Genomic DNA, 14,687 nt, shown 5'->3' with positions numbered 1-14,687 from the left:
AGTCTTCGACTTTGGGTCGTAGCATCTCTTGGCTGTTGGTGAGATTAGCTAAGGGAATCAAGTGCGTAGTATCCTGCTGGGATCAGAGACGTAAGGAGCGCAACTGTACCTTGAATCAGTGTGAGATTGATTAGGGTTCAACTACAATCCAGATCGAAGTTAGTTTTTAGTAGGCTAGTGTCTATAGCGGCTTAATACAGTATGGTGTTCAATCTTGACTAGGTCCCGGGGTTTTTCTGCATTTGCGGTTTCCTCGTTAACAAAATTTCTGGTGTCTGTGTTATTTTTATTCCGCATTATATTTTGTTATATAATTGAAATATCGCATGTTGTGCGTTGTATCGATCAATTGTGAAATCCAACCTTTGGTTGTTGATTGTAAATTGATTGATCCTTGGATATTGGTCTTTGGTACCATCCAAGTTTATATCTCTTGTATTTAATCAAGACTCGCAGATTTGTTTGAGTGAGAATTAAATCAAGAGATAGAGATATAAAACTCTTTGATATACTTTTTTATTGATTGAGTCTAACTGTCTAGTTGATTCTCATAAAAGTATATTAGAGTTTGTCCATACAGATTGCTAATCGAAATATTGGGTGAGGTTGTTAGACCTCCACTTTTTCAGTATTCGGTAACCGATTTATCAATCTCAAGAACAAAATCAGAGACGTATGTTGAGCTATACCAAGGATTTAATTTCCATTTAAATAATATAAAATCCTTTGTATTGGTTTAGATCAACCAGTGTTGTAGCACACGGAAGCGATTTGAAAACAAGGAGAATCCACTCTTTAAAGTAATCGATAAACACTCAAATCCAGGAGAAAATATACTTTAATCCAAGAGTTTAAGAAAACAAACGATGGTAGTATACCAGACAACTCAATAGTTTCATTAATCAATAAAGCGAGCTAATTCAAGCTACCTTGAATGACAAGAACAATAGATACTTGTAGTTTAACTAAATCCTAACAAACCCTTGACTGAAGGGAACTTCACATAGGTGTGAATTTTATCCTAACCATCTAACAGAATTATAGTAAATCCTAACAAATGATATCACTAAATGGATAACATGGACTGGGTCCAAGACTCATGATAGCGATCCAATATACGTCACGTATCAGGCTCCCCTACTGCGATGAAACTCGTCTCGAGTTTACAACAAATAATGCAAACCAGAAGATACAAATCATTTGACTTCCCTTGCATTGATGCTTTAGTGACATAGCTTTCTCTTGAATTGTTCATGGGCACACCAAAACGGATGAAACCCAATGGATGTTGATAGCCCCTCCCTTCATGTATACAGAAGTTGAATTGATGCTTTTGAGTAGACCCACAAAAGGAGATTAGAAATTCCATTCCAAATAGAGAGCCTCCATAAAATATGGTTGTGTTTCGCAATATGTAGAAAATGGATCTTTATAATAATAGGAAATAGATAACGCAGCATCCATTGGCAGTGACTTCTTGGCTGAAGAAACGCCAATATCTACCGATTTTGAGACTAACTCAAACTCTCCACATGTTTTCATGTGTAAAGCCATGTTAACCGTTGTCTCCTGTTCTTTAATAGTCTGTTCTTGAGGATCCTTCTTCTCGGCTGTTACGCACAAGGTCTTCAACTTTACGTCTTCATCTTCTTTGGAAGGTCTAAGACTTGGTATAAGAATTACTCTTGTCTTTTCCCATAAAAACTCGTAAGTATTGTTGTCACGGCTGCTACATACAGCGCCCACATCAAATATCCACGGTCTACCCAACACAATATCGCAAACATCCATGTCAACTACCTCGCAAATGATTGAGTCGGAATAATACTTACCCAATGACAGTGGAAATCTGCAAACACCTACACAAGTGATTTCTTCTCCATTCTTAAACCATTCAATCTGATCGGGATAAGTATACCATACCATTTCGAGACCCAATGATTCCACCAGTTTAGTGGACATCAAATTTTCTTCACAACTGCAATCAACTATAAATCGACATACAGTCCCATTAACTTCTCCAACAAACTTAGGTAAACTGATATTACTCTCTCCCATATCTATGATGGACTCCCAATAATACCGAAGCTTTTAGAACATGGAAAATGGATAAATGAATTATTTAAGAATTTTAAACAGGATGGGGTATGGATGGGTAGGTAAAAGGGCTGAGTAGGGGGTTAGGTTATCTTAAGTACAGTCACCCAAAAAAAAACCAGCAACTGACGTCTGGATGACCTTAGTTTCCTTTAACTAAGGTTTCACCAAAATATATTTAACAGAACTAGAAAGTGATGAAGGAGATACTCACTGAATACCGTGACGATGGATGGTAAATAAAAACTGAAATCTTCACCCTTGTCAGCCGAAGATGATTTTTTTTTCTGATAAAATATCTAGATTATTCGGGAATCCTCGACCGATTATTCTAGATACGACAGGAACGAAACATAACTCTGAATCCGCCTGATATAGCACACGGAAGCAATTTGAAAACAAGGAGAATCCACTCCTTAAAGTAACTGATAAACACTCCAATATAGGAGCAAATATACTGTAATCCAAGAGTTTAAGAAAACAAACGATGGTAGTATACCAGTCAACTCAATAGTTTCGTTAATCAATAAAGCGAGCTAATCCAAGCTACCTTGAATGACAAGAACAATAGATACTTATAGTTTAACTAAACCCAAACAAACCCTTGACTGAAGGGAACTTCACATAGGTGTGAAGTTTATCCTAACCATCTAACAAAATTATAGTAAATCCTAACAAATGATATGACTAAATGGATAACATGGAATGGGTCCAAGACTCATGATAACGATCCAATATACGTCCCCTATCAACCAGGATCTAGATTATCGAGATAATCAAATCTTAGTTTACATTCTATCATATTCAAATCCTGAAGAGAACCACCAAATATTAGATCGTCGATCTCGAGGACAAGCTATAATATGTCTATCAAGATTAACAAACTATGTCGGATCCTAGCCAATCAAGTGTGCATGAAGTATATCACAAAGATCAGAAATTTTTTTAGAAATCTTCTTATATTCAAATCTTCATTCTTTAATGTACCTGCACAAGTAAATTGATTCCCTTTGTCGATCAATCATGCACAGAACGGAGTCTGTTAACAATGGACGATCACGCACCTATCTTCGGATATAAAAACGGATCTGAACTTTGTCGATCCTTGATCTAGTTCAAGTGATCTTATATCAGGAGAAAAGTATCACATGATAAGAAAACTAGTGATTATCTAGGTTCAACTACCGTTAGTCAATTAAATCAACAACCAAATGATAAGATACCACTACAATTCTAATTTCTCACCAACGCTACTTCTAGACTCTTCTTGATCTCACATAAGTCTTTCAAGAACGGACATAAAAGATTTCTCCTAATTAGGTTACTTTCATCTTTAAGATAGTATTTTGATTGATGCTAACATACTTCCGGTCACTTTTTATGATACCTAAAACCAAAATAACCATTTCTTTTAAGGGAGAGTTGAAACATAATTCCATTCCAAAAAAAAGTGATACTTTTTGCATTTTCACTTTTACTTAAAAATAAGTCAAATTGAAAAAGTGGAAATATCACTTTTACTGAAGCAGAAGCAGAAGGAATACTGTTTACTATGTAGGCTATTGAAACAATCTTTTTTGGTTTTTTTGTGCAAATTTGCAATGGACAGAGAGATAAATCATCTATAAATAACCATACCTTCGTGCTCCCAAACTCCAGCAACAAAATAAAATTGTCATTTTTTTACCATATCGGGAATCATGAATAAGAGGTTTCATTAAGCATAAAACGGACTTGCAAGAATTCCATACACTCAGTCGTCGTCATTATGGAAATGTGTGGAGTAAACTAAATTGAAAGACAAAGAAAATGTACCACACGAAATTATAAGAATCTGCAAACATTTAAGGAGAACTAACGGTGAGAGACGAGAAACAAATGCAAAAGGCTAACCTGGGAAAATGTAAAATGTGACGAATATAAATTTCATAAACCAAGCATTTGATACACAAAAATTGAATCAGTGCAAAGCATTTCATGCACAGAAATTTAGCCAAAACAAAAGATTCAAATTTTCTTAAGAAAAGTATGTTACCAAAAATATAATGAACTCAACTTTAACATACCTATCTACACCAACTCTTTCAAAACAAAAAAAAAAACGAATGAGAGACCAATAGTTCCACTGAATGAACCACTAGCGCTGAAATATGCTTGTGTGAGTCTGAACAGCTCCATCGTTAGGCAGACTCTGTTAAAGAAACAATATATATGTTTTGAAGATACAACAGTTATTATAATTTTATTCATGAAATGCAAAAAAGTGATATGAATTATGACTACATGATTTCTGAGAGAACTTGTTAATCCAACAATCTAATGCAGGTGGATTCCAATTCAAAACTTCAGCCAACACTACAATAAGGTCTTTTAGCATACAAAGCTTCTTATTCTTCTCGGTATCTACACGTCAGCTCTAAGATCCTGAGCGATTCCAAAAGTATATAAAGCTCATCTGAAAACGAGATATTATATCATCAAATAGCCCCCTTTTGAGTATCTAATGACAAAACAAGAGAAAATCAATTGTATGCAAATGGGAAATAATTTCAGACCAAATAAAACTAACAAATACAAACGGTTCTCTAAAGACCTTACCACACACGAAAATAATAATCCCTTTAGAAACCAGTTTATCAATCAAAGAGATTGGACCTACTTACCGATACCGCTTGACTCTACACGATCATGATTTCTGCTCTACATTAAATATTTTTGGAGTGACTGCGTTGATTAAACTCAAAAGGGTGGATATATGGAGATGTATTAGGTCATTCACATATATCATATCATTCTATAACTTGTAATTGAACTCCTTACACGACAATGTTGATTTATCTTAAATTGGAGGTAATGGAGGTTGTTGGGATATATGTTTTAAAATAATTCTTTTGTATATTTTATCAATAATTCGAGCTTGGCTCAGTGGTTAAGCGCTTTGGGCCTTGAGGGTGAGGTCTCAGGATCAAACCCCTCCCCCTACTGATTGGGTATATATATATATATATAAATGCATATATTTAATTATTTCGGGAGCGGGGCCTTGAGGCCTTGGAGGTCTCTTGAATTTGGAATAAATTAAATTTATTTTGCATTAATTCGTATTCATTGCTTGGGCTATAAAAATCAGTTTTGGAAGCAGAAGGAAAACAAGTTTTCAATACCACTGTTTTTTTTTTTTTTTTGAGAATCAAGAGACTAGTTTTTTCTGAGCAAGATAAGAAAGAGTGAAAGTGATCAATCTCTCATTGTGTGCGTGAGGGATTGAAGAGAGTTTTTATCTCGGCTGTTTTATCCTGGGGGCGTTGGGACGAAGAACGAACTGCTTGCACAAAACTCAAGGAAGAGCCACGAAACGTCTTAAAGAGAGCGACCTAGTCGTGAATCAACCGTTCTCTTGTTTTTGTGTTTAACTTTTGTTTTGCAGATTTGAAATCGGCAATTGTTCCAACAATTTTAAGACGAATCTTTCTGCCATGGAATCTGAACAGAAAACCGTTGCTGATATCAACAAGTCGTTCAAGTTTGAAGGACTTCATTTCAGAAGATGGAAGCTAAAGTTGTTTTTCTACCTCAAACTGATGAAGTTGCACATGATGGTGACCTCCATCAAACCAACTAATCCACAAGATGAAGAAGCTGCGAAAAAAACAACTCCAGCCGCAACAAGTGCAACTCCTCAACCAACTGAAGAACCTGTTGTGACCCAAACTGCTGAAGAAAAACAAAAAGCCTATGACAAATGGATTGATAATGACTTTGATTGCAAAAACTATATTTTGAATGCTTTGTCTGACGATCTATATGAATATTACTCCACATTTGATACTGCTAAAGATGTCTGGGATGCCTTACAGAAAAAATATGACACTGAAGAAGCCGGATCGAAGAAATATGTTGTAAGCCGCTATCTGAGATATCAAATGGTGGATGAAAAATCAGTCGTTTTTCAGGCTCATGAGCTTCAGAAAATATCTCATGAAATTATGACGGAAGATATGAAAACTGATGAACAATTTCAAGTATTTGTACTGATTGATAAGTTACCCCCATCTTGGAAACATTTTCATAATGTTGTGCGTCATAAAACTAAGGAATTTTCTCTTGAAAGTTTGATTGTTAAGCTCAGGGTTGAAGAGGAAGCACGAAAACAAGACAGAAAGGAAGAGATTCTTATCTTTTCCAACAATAAAAATCAGACTCAACCGAGTTTGAAACCTAAGAAAAAACCGATGAAACCTGACGAGAACCAAAGGAAAGGAAAACCTAATCAAAACAAGAACCCACCCCCATCAAGGAAATTTCAGAATTCTGATTCTGAGTTCCTTTGTATGCCTGCGGTAAACCAAACCACATGGCTAGGGATTGCAGGAATAACAAAGGAAAGAATGACGCATAAGCTAATGTTGCTGAAAGTGTTATAATTGCCATGGTTTCTGATCCAGAGATTCACATGGTTGGTGGAACCGATGGGTGGTGGATAGACAGTGGTGCTTGATGTGATTTGTAGATAATGGTAAAAGTGGTTCGATTCTCAGACTTGTGAAGGATATTAATTAGACTTAAATTATAATATTAAAATAAAAAACTCACTAAAATTATAGCAAACTCAATCAAAGATCATATCAATACTAAAAGAAACACTGAGGCTAAGATTTCACTATTTTCCAAGTTCAAAGTGATTAAACCAATACTTATATTTATGCAATTTTCTTGTTTAATTTGATTCTAAAATATTGCAACAAGTAGATTTTCAAAAGTAATAATTGTAAATACCAAGTATGAAGCATCAAAAGTCTTAAAACTAAGCATACTCCATCAAAATAGATCACAATCACTCAAATAAAAATCATATTCAATAATAGTTCAAGGCAAATAATCTTATAATTATTGCAAATAAAAAGATAAAATAGAATATACCACTTTTTGTTGAAAAAATAGCTTCCTCTATCGCCTCAGCAATGGGGTTTAGCTCCTCATATTAATCATGATCTCAAAATATGTGTTTGTTGCTCAAAAGATGATTAAAAGAGTGAAAAGTAATAACACAGACTGTTTGCAACAGTGTATTGGTGTTGCAAAACAGCTGTTACAATGGAACTGTTACAGAAAAACTGTTGCTTTGTCGCTGATTTTAAGACCCTAGAATAAGACTGCCCTGGACAGCTTAATGTTCTTCAGCTGTTAAACAACGACATTGTTCTGCGACTGTTTACCGAGCGTCAATGTTCTTCGCGTTCTTCTTCTTCTTCTTCAGCAGCAGAAACAGAGTTTGGTGAAGCTCTGATTTCTTCTTCTCTGGCTCTCCTTAGGTTCCCAAACTCTCGACACCTCTTCTATATGACCCAAGACATCTATTTATATCAAAAATACCGATTAAATCTCTCCCAAATCTTCCAAAATCTCTTTCCTTCTCTTCACGGCCAAGTTGCAACAATTTCTTGTTTTAGGATTTCTACGCGTTTCTGAGCTTTCCTTTTTATTCTAAACTCTTCCTTAGATAGATACAAATCTTTGGGAAGGTTTACAGCGCTTTAATCTCTCTAAAATTCCCTAAAACAGGTCACACACATGATTTTCCATATTTTCTGTTATGAGAAAAATCCGTCGATTGAGCCCAGTCTAATCGATTTAAACACCCATATCAGATTCCTAGACCCATAAGGAGTCTATCCTATGAAAATCAGAGGTTTAATCGACTCAAACTCCTTCAAATCACGATTGCCAAAACTGTTCTTTAACTGCACTAGTTTCCCGCCAAAATCCTGGTTTTTGAATGTTGCAGATGGTTTCCCCTTATCCAGAGTAGGGGTGCGATTAACAACTGCCTGGAAATGGGATGCCCCTTAGTAATTAGGTTACCCCTTATCCAAAGGGAGCGCCCGAATAGCAAATGTCCTCCGGGTGCTTTCCGACAACTTTTCGAGCCAATTTTTTCCAAAAATGTTTATTGGCCAAAAATACCTACAAATAAATAAAACACCATAACAAGTACAAAAATGAGCCCTAACAATATATAGAATCGAGACAAATCGGACACAAAAATGTGTCCATCAAATACCCCCAAACCTATTATTTGCTAGTCCTCGAGCAAAAATAAAATAGAAATAAAATCCTAACTCACTGTCGCAGGCATCGTCTATTGCATTTAGCGTATGCAATAAGCCTTTAAACCCCTAGGTGTCCCTAGTGGCGGAGTGTTATCTCCGGAGGGCTTACCAGAGGTATACCCACAAAACCTTTTTACTCCAGACCCTAGCTATCTACACAGAACCTTGGAAGGCACTAAAGAATCTCCTTGGTTGGCATACTTATTGACTACAGGAGGAAGTACCCTGATGCGAAATTCCAATTGTTGTACACGAGTTTGCACTCAAGCATACTAAAATTCATATGAAGTGACAGATCTCTACTCAGATAGTCGCACTATGGACATCAATATCCGGAGTCAAAACTAATCACATGGATAGATCAAGAAGATGGATATAGAAAAACATAGATGGTTTTGATGTTTACTAGGTGAACGGTGTTTTCTCATATATGTCTGAAGGCCTCCGCCAAAATGAACCTATCCTAATGGACTGAGATAGTCTGACTAATATCAACACACTGGCATATACAAGGGAACCAGTGATTGATAATCCTAACTCTAGGTCAACACAACTGGCATATACAAGGGTTCCAGTGGTCGACTTTATTGAATTTATTCCAGTTGGTCTGATGGTCTGGTCTCTTTTTTTTTGTATCTCAATCACTCTAATTCACCCTAGCATTGATAACAACTTGAATCGTGAGCCCCACCTAATCACTTAGAGAAACATAGTTTAAAAACAAAACAAAATAAAAACAGAAGTGAAAAGGACTCAACGAGATATGGTGAAACTATCATGTTATTTCTAACACCTGAGCTCTGTGCTTTTATGAATAGACTCTTTAGATGTTGCCATCTAGTCAGATTGGTTCCTCAACTCCTACAACCAAAATGCTTCCATCCACTTAGATTGGTTAGTGCCATCCTTAATAGGGATAAATTTCTAGGCTCTGGAGTTTAATTATTGCAACGAAAAGGTAACAAAAAGTTCTACCCCACCCCCAAACTTAAATCTAACACTGTCCTCAATGTTTCTAATCAAAGAACAATACCAAAAATATAAGTAACATGAGGAAATAGTAAAGAAAGAAGTCGGAAAGATAGTACCTGGGTGAAGTGTAACCAAAAACCTACAAAAATATTATACAACATACAAAATCGCCTCGATGGTCAATCAAGGTAAACAGGGTCCTCCAAAGGGACCTCCTCAACATCACATGTAGGAAAAGGCTCTAAAAAGGGATTCAATCGCTGACCGTTAACCTTCGAAGAACTACTACCATCTTGTCTCAATCTCAACAGCGCCATGAGGAAAAATAGTACGGACCACAAAAGGACCGGTCCACCGAGAGCGCAACTTCCCGGGGAATAGATGCAAACGAGTGTCATACAGAAGAAATTTTTGACCTGGAGAAAATGAATTTCGTAAAATATTCCTATCATGCACAAGTTTCATTTTGTTCTTATACTCCTTAGCACTATCGTATGCATCTCTACGAATCTCGTCCAACTCATTGAGCTGGAGCTTTCTTTGAGGTCCTGCCTTGTCAAGTGAAAAGTTTAAGTTCTTAATATCCCAATAGGCTCGATGCTCTAACTCAACAGGCAGGTGACATGCCTCCCCAAACACTAAACGATAAGGTGACATTCCAATGGGTGTCTTAAACGCAGTTTGGTAAGCCCATAAGGCATCAGTAAGCCTCGACGACCAGTCTTTCCCTATTGGAAACCTCTACCTGACCATTAGTCTGAGGGTGATATGGGGTTGCTACTTTATGGGTAATACCATATTGTTTCATTAAAAGAGAAAACAGTCTATTACAAAAGTGTGAACCTCCATCACTAATTATAGATCGCGGCGTACCAAAACGTGTAAGTATATTCTCTTTCAAAAACTGGACTACGACCCTGTGGTCATTCGTTCTACACGGAACCGCCTCAACCCACTTAGACACATAGTCTACAACGACAAGTATGTAAAGATAACCAAACGAAATGGGAAATGGACCCATAAAATCAATGCCCCACACATCAAAGACCTCAATCACTAAAATAGGGTTCAAAGGCATCATGTTTCTATGGGAAATGGTTCATAACTTCTGGCATCGCTCACAAGAAACACAATGACTATGGGAATCTTTAAACAACGAAGGCCAGTAAAATCCACACTGCAAAATCTTAGCAGCAGTCTTCTTAGCACTAAAATGACCCCCACATGCATGTTCATGACAAAAGGAGATAATACTAGACTGGTCACTCTCAGATACACATTTTCTAATAATCTGGTCCGGACAATACTTAAACAGATAAGGATCGTCCCAAAAGAAATGCTTAACATCGGCTAAAAACCTAGAACGATCTTGCTTACCCCAATGCTGTGGGGTTCGACCAGTAACAAGATAATTCACTATAATTGGATACCAAGGTGATTTGGAAACAAAGAACAATTGTTCATCAGGAAAGCTATCCCTTATAGGAAGGGAATCACTAGGGGAACTAACAACTAGCCTAGACAAGTGATCTGCTACTACATTTTCTGCACCCTTTTTGTCTCGAATGTCTGGGAAAAATTCCTGCAACAATAGGATCCATCTAATCAATCTAGGTTTGGTATCCTTCTTAGATAAAAGGTATTTCAAAGCAGCATGATCTGTATAGATTATGATCTTAGAACCTAATAGGTAGGACCTAAACTTATCCAAGGCAAACACGATGGCTAAAAGTTCCTTCTCGGTAGTTGTGTAGTTCATTTAGGCATCATTCAGAGTTTTTCTAGCATAATAAATCACATGAAGTAATTTGTTTTCTCGTTGTCCTAAAACGACGCCTATAGCATAATCTGAAGAACCACACATAATCTCAAAGGGTAGGTTCCAGTTAGGTGCCTGGACTATCGGGGCAGTAGTGAGTAAAGTTTTAAGCTTCTCAAAAGCCTCTAAACAAGCATCATCAAAGACAAACTTAACATCTTTTTGCAAGCAAATTGCAAAGAGGTCTAGAAATCAAGCTAAAATCCTTAATGAATCGACGGTAAAAACCTGCATGCCCTAGGAATGACCTAATATCTTTTACGGTTTTTGGGACCTGTAAAGTCTTAATAAGGTCAACTTTGGATTTGTCTACCTCTATACCCTTTGAAGAGACGATGTGCCCTAATACAATTCCTGATTTAACCATGAAATGACATTTTTCCCAATTAAGCACTAAATTTTTCTCCTTACACCTAGTCAACACTAATGTCAAATGATGCAAGCACTCATCGAAAGATGAACCAAACACTGAAAAATCACCCATAAAGACCTCTAATAACCGTTCTACCATATCACAAAATATGCTCATCATACAACGTTGAAAAGTTGCAGGGGCATTACATAGCCCGAAAGGCATGCGTCTATACGCAAAGGCACCAAAGGGACAGGTAAAAGTGGTTTTCTCTTGGTCTTCTGGGGCAATAACGATCTGATTATAACCGGAGTATCCATTTAAGAAGCAATAGTGACTATGTCCAGCTAATCGCTCTAGCATTTGGTCGATAAAAGGAAGGGGAAAGTGATCCTTCCTTGTGACCTTGTTCAATTTCCTATAGTCAATACACAGACGCCATCCCGTGGTCACTCGGGTTGGGATTAATTCATTATTATCATTCTGGACTACAGTGATACCTGATTTCTTGGGGACAACCTGAACAGGGCTGACCCACTTACTGTCTGAAATTGGGTAAATAATATCCGCATCTAACAACTTAAGCACCTCTTTTCGAACTACCTCTTTCATGTTAGGATTCAGTCGACGTTGCATCTCCCTAGAAGGTTTGGAGTCTTCCTCTAAATGAATCTGATGTATACACACAGTAGGACTTATACCCTTAATGTCTGCTATAGTCCACCCTAAAGCTTCCTTATTTTCTTGAAGTACATTTACTAGCCTACTTTCCTGATCACTATCCAAATTGGAAGCTACAATCACAGGTAAAGTCTCAGATGGGCCTAAAAACACATATTTTAGAGTATAGGGTAGTGGTTTAAGGTACAACTTTGGGGGCTCTTCTAAAGAAGGAATTAGGGTAGTCTCAGAAACTGGTAACGGTTCGAACCTAGATTTCCATCTATCAGTGTCTAACACAGGGGTAGAATCTAATAGAGCATGCACCTGTTCAATAGTGCTATCGTCATCAAAATCTAAACCAAAATGGGATAGACAACTTCCTAATGGGTCTTCAGACAAGATGTTTGGTAATGACTCCTGAACTAAGGCTTCTATCATGTTCACCTCCTCAACACATGTGTCATCTAGCTCATGAGGTTGCTTACTGACATTAAAAATGTTCATCTCCATAGTCATATTGCCAAAATATAAACTCATAACACCATTTAGACAGTTAATGATCGCATTAGATGTAGCTAAAAATGGGCGACCTAAAATCACAGGTATTTGGTTCTCTGGGTCAGGGACAGGTTGGGTATCTAGGACCACGAAATCCACTGGATAAATTAACTTGTCGACCTCAATAAGAACATCCTCGATAACACCTCGAGGGATTTTAACAGACCTATCAGCTAACTGCAGTGTCATCTGAGTAGGTTTCATTTCACCAAGTCCTAGCTGTAAGTATATATGGAATGGCAGTAAGTTCACACTGGCTCCTAAAGTCAAGTAAAGTTTTTCTACCCGGAAGTTACCTATTGTGCAAGCAATGGTAGGAGAACCTGGGTCTTTGTACTTTGGAGTTGTGGTGTTCTGAATGATTGAACTTACGTGACTAGCTAAAAAGGCTTTCTTATGGACGCTAAGTTTTCGCTTTCGCGTACACATATCCTTAAGGAACTTGGCATAAGCAGGAATTTGCCTAATTGCATCTAATAAGGGAAGGTTTATGGTAACTTGCTTAAAAACCTCCACTATGTCATTAAAGTTCGATTCCTTCTTTGTTGGTACTAATAGCTGAGGAAATGGGGCTCTAGGCCTAAAATCAGACCTTTCAGGAACCGAATTCACATCATCAGAAACTTTATCAGTCTCTTCAGCTACTGGTCCTGAGAGGTGAGATCCTGAGGGGTGAACTACAGTATGTTCACTATCGGGCATGGTTACCTTATTGTCTACAACTCTACCACTTCTAAGGGTTCTAACAGCATTCAATTGATTCGATGGTTTTGCACCTAATTCATGAACTCCTCTAGGGTTGGGTTGTGTTTGACTAGGAAACTTACCTTTTTCTCTCAAAGAATCACTTATCAGACCAACCTGGGTTTTTAACTCGGAAATAGCCTGACTATTTTCTTGTCCTATCCTGTTACTAGCTTGTAGACTCTGTTCTACGGATAACTGGAATTTTGCAGTTTGCTGAGTTAACAAGGCGAGAGATTCCTCTAAACTTAGGATTTTCTTATCTGACTGATTCTGAAACTGAGCTAGTCCTGAAGGATTCTTAGTATAGCCAAAACCTGGGGGAGCATTAGAATTACTAAACTGACCTTGACTTTGGCCCTTAGACCACGAAAGGTTCGGATGGTTTCTCCAACCAGGATTATAGGTTTCTGAATATGGGTCAATCTTTTGACGGTTATCAAATCTAGTGTTATTATAAAGAGCATTGGCCTGCTCTTCAATATTCTGGCCTTCCCAAAAAGGCTCCACTCTACCACTAGTCTGGCCCACTTCTAAGGCTTCTAACCTTTTTATAGCAGCAATTTTGGCATCTGATTCATAGCCTCCTTCTACCCTATTAACGTTTCCTCTACTTAAAAGAATTGTTTTCTGGGGTGCCCTACTATTTTCCCATTGCTGGGTTTTTTCGGCGATTTCATTAAAAAATTCCATCGCCGCATCAACAGTTTGGTTTTCAAATCCACCAGTGCATAGAGACTCAACCATGGTCGTTGTGGAATAATCTAAACCCTCATAAAGGATCTGAACTAGCCTAACCTTTTCTAAACCATGATGAGGACACTGGGATAATAAATCATTGAACCTTTCCAAATACCTATATAAAGATTCTCCCTCTTGTTGTGAAAATGTGCATATTTGCGTCCTAATAGACGATGTTTTGTGCCTAGGGAAAAACTTATTGAAAAAGGCAGATGTAAGTTGTTCATATGTCTCAATTGACTCGGAGTCCAAACTATACAACCACGACTTGGCCTTATCTTTCAGGGAAAATGGGAATAACCTAAGTTTCAAAGCATCATCATCTAAGCCTCTAATTCTTAGAGTACTACAAATTTCCTCAAAATCCCTAACATGGTAATAAGGGTTTTCATTTTCTTTCCCTAAAAAGATTGGGAGCATCTGTAAGGTCCCAGGTTTCAGTTCATAGGGTGCCTCCGTTTCAGCTAACTTAATACACGAAGGACGGGTAGTCCTAGTTGGATTCAACAAAGCTTTCAAAGTTGCCATTTCTGGCGCTATCGGAGCAACAGGATTCTCTCCTCAGTCAAAGAACGTTCAAAAACAGACTCTTCAAAAGCCGGACTTTCTAGATTAAGGTAATCGAGACGCT

The 14,687-nt window shown here is 37.4% G+C and overlaps 1 pseudogene; it reads left to right on the top strand.

Annotated features, from left to right (window-relative positions):
- The first annotated feature begins 14,120 nt into the window (after positions 1-14,120).
- LOC113362406 lies at positions 14,121-14,220 on the top strand (annotated as a pseudogene).
- The last annotated feature ends 467 nt before the right edge of the window (positions 14,221-14,687 follow it).

This window comes from Papaver somniferum, chromosome 3 (genome assembly GCF_003573695.1).
Source record: "Papaver somniferum cultivar HN1 chromosome 3, ASM357369v1, whole genome shotgun sequence".
NCBI lineage: Eukaryota > Viridiplantae > Streptophyta > Magnoliopsida > Ranunculales > Papaveraceae > Papaver > Papaver somniferum.
This window is presented reverse-complemented; position numbering and strand designations above follow the sequence as displayed.